This window comes from Mesitornis unicolor, unplaced genomic scaffold (assembly GCF_000695765.1).
Source record: "Mesitornis unicolor isolate BGI_N332 unplaced genomic scaffold, ASM69576v1 scaffold33709, whole genome shotgun sequence".
Lineage (NCBI taxonomy): Eukaryota > Metazoa > Chordata > Aves > Mesitornithiformes > Mesitornithidae > Mesitornis > Mesitornis unicolor.
Genome location: NW_010205791.1, coordinates 1 through 3,392, shown reverse-complemented (window position 1 = coordinate 3,392; position 3,392 = coordinate 1).

Here is a 3,392-nt window from a genome sequence, read left to right as displayed (position 1 = left end):
GGGAAAGAGGGGTAGATGGAGCTACTCAGTAACAGCAGAAGAGGCAGAAACAGCTCAGCATCCCAACACAGAAAAACAGACAAGACTTGGAGACAGCTTTATGCACCTCTTTTGACACACAGCACAGAACAGCCATGCAGCAGAGCTGAGCTACCGTGCAACTTGCGATCCCTTGCAGCATGAAGTTACAAGAAGAATCCTACCTTCACTGAATCTTTGTGGCATCACCATTATAGCAACATTAAATGATGGTGCATTCAGAAGATGATTAAAATGACAGCTTAATCAGAAGTGTCATCTTGCTATTGATGCCGCTTACGCAAGTTTGCTCTTGCTGCCACTGTCAGCACTTGCAAAGTGTCTCTTGAACGGTGCTGAAGACACTTTGTTGGGAAAGTTACAATTTACTAAATAAAAATACTAAAATTCATCATATTGTAACAACTCTTCCTGTGATAGCTATAGTATTTCCCCAAAAACCAAACATTTCCATACCTTTACCATCACTTCTCACCACCAAACAGCTTACTACTGTGAAGGCCAAATGAATCCGGACACATTTACCTCTGAAGCCCATCACCACTTCAGAGTCCACTTAGAGAGTCCACTTCAAGCTTTCCTCTACAACTAAGGACTGAAATGCAACAGTGAAGTCAGACCTCACACTGTTTCATGCTGGTTCACCAGTCTGAAATGTAGGAGCACTGATTAATCACCTGAGATACAGTCTACGTGTTATGTTCTTACAATGCATGCCACATACACCTCTAACAGGAAACTTCCGTGCAGTCCAACATCAGTCCGGATCCACATCTCAGCTGAAAGCTCTAGGATCAAACTACTTGAGAACACACAATGAAGGGCACCATGTCTCTTCTGCCAAAATTCTCAATTAACTAAAAGACACTTATAATGTACTCAAGGTCTTGAGCTCCTCCTCTTGGTACACTCTAAGGATATTCTGCAACCCTAACTCATAGAGGACTCACAGTGACATAAATGCCCACACACACATTGGACAAGTATGTCACTTGTTTAAAGGGAAGTGCTAAAGCTGTTCATCCAGATTTTGATATTTCCGCAAACAACAATCAGCTATCAGACAAGAACAAGTTTTCATTGTTCTCAATGAAGACAAAAGCGACTGAAGGATCCCAAGAACAGAATTTTGTCTACTTAGACAGAATACAGCAAAAGATAATACATAGCCTTGTTAAAAATAAAAAAAACCCACAAGAAACCACAACAATAGTATTGTAGCTTTTTTAGGATTACATCATAACTAGCTAGCGCTCAAGAGATACAGAGCGATTAAATGGTCTGTAACTGCCTTTCTTTTCCTGACAGCAGCAGGCACCATATGGCCGGGTTTAGGAATCTGGATTGTTCTTCCTTTTCAGTCCCCGTACCAATCCTCAGGCTTGGGACACGCTGGAAAAGCTTGCACACACCCCCTGCCGCCACCACCTTTTCCCAGCAAAGGACTCCTTTCCCACTTACACACATGCTTCACAGAAAGAACTTTTGTGACCTTTAGCCTAAGCTCAAGTCTAATAACCCTGGGTCAAGCCAGCTGGCAACTTCCTCGCCTTACATTTACAATACTGCGAAACCAGAGAGAAACACTGATCATTTAGACAGCACGAATGAGAACAGCAACAGCAATAAGTACTGGAGCTAACTGCAAACGTGTTTCATATATTGCAGAAGGGTTTTTTAACTAAATATGTAAGATAAGCCAAGAAGTCAGAACATTAAGTATTACAGATTATTTACAAAGAAAGACAAGCTGCCTGCTTTTCCAAATCTTCCTGTCATTTGCATTTTCAGCAAAAAATAAAAAGGTTATATGCTTTAAAATACATGTAGTGTGTTTAATTCTGTCTAAGCATTTCTGACTGTGCATCTGCACAGGAGTTATCCAAATCCTTCTAATCTGCACCCTGGCTACAGCATGCAGTCCTCCTGCCATCATGAGAAATTATTTTTCAGAATTATTTTTGAGCTTCAAGCCATTCTGACTAAACAATTCTAAGTTTTTTTTCCAAAATGTTATACATTGTGTACTAATTAGAAGCTTGTCCATACTATACCCTGAAGATATAATATTTCAAATAAGTGCAGCATTACTTTTATTGCATCAAGTTCAAACCATTTTTTAATAACTGATTATTTTTCTTCATTCCAGAAATACCAATAACTGCTCTGGCAGCAAGCAACCAACGAAACTGAAATTACATACTGATGTCTGTCATTCCAGCAGCACAAGCTAGTCACACTCCTGTTTCTTCATCCACCAACAGGCTGCAAGTGCTAGTGGCTCCAGGAGCTGGGAGACAGGCAAGAAACTAAAGCTTGGTTGTGTTTCAAGAGCTGAGTCCCAAATCCCAAGCTGGCGAGCTGTTTCCCTGTCTATAACCACGCAAGCACTGTAGTGAGCTGAACTAGCGATCACTGCAAAAGAAAGTAAAGTTTTAAAAAACTCCCACAACTGCCCTTCCTTCCAATTTACAGGTATTCATTTGGGGTTTTTTGTATTACAAATTCATGGAAGCAGGGATCATCCACTCTGTACTGGAGGTCTAAGACTGTCGGGGGGGGAGTGTGTCACAGGAATTGCAATTTTCTACAGACTGTGCTCCCCTTTAAAAGTAGGGACACAGTGAAAGCAAAAAGAACTGAAGTGAGGATTTTCCCCAAAACCATTCCTCCACTCCTTCCTCCTGCTAACAAAACTGTCCAAAAGTAACTCTGTGCCCATGTCCCACCACCAACCATAAGCACTGGCCTAATCCAGCTCAGTGGGAAACAGCTCACCTTCCCCATCCACAGCAATAATTGACCACAGAGCCTGGACACTCCAAATAAGCCTTTTTTGCGTCACTTGGGCGAGTGCCTTTGCCGGGGAAGGGGGTATTTCAACATGCACACCACTCACGAGGCAGGAAAGAGGGTGGCGAAGTGCTGAATTTTGGCAGTGACCTTCAGCTGACTGGGAACAGTAAGGCCCCCGCAGCAGCCAGATGGGACTTCGTGGGCTTTGGATACCGCCGCTCGGCTCCCCCCGGCCCTCGCCTCCAGAGACACCCCCGGCGGGGTCTGGCCCAGGCTCGTCGCCCTCAACCCCCGTGCCGACCGGGAGTATGCCCGAGGAACACGGGAGCCCCAACCTCTTCTTCCTCAGCCCCAAACCCACCCCTTTCACAGGCAAAAAGCTCCCAAAATAAACTCCGGCCATTTACCAGCAGCTCTTGCCTGCTGGGGCACTCCGCGGAGCCGGTCCCCACGGCAGCGTAGAGCTGGGCTCTCCGGCCAGGGGCAGAGGCCTCAGGCGGGGGGGACCCTCACCCACCCTCCCGCGTCGGGGCTGGGCTGTCACAAGGGGGTCCGGA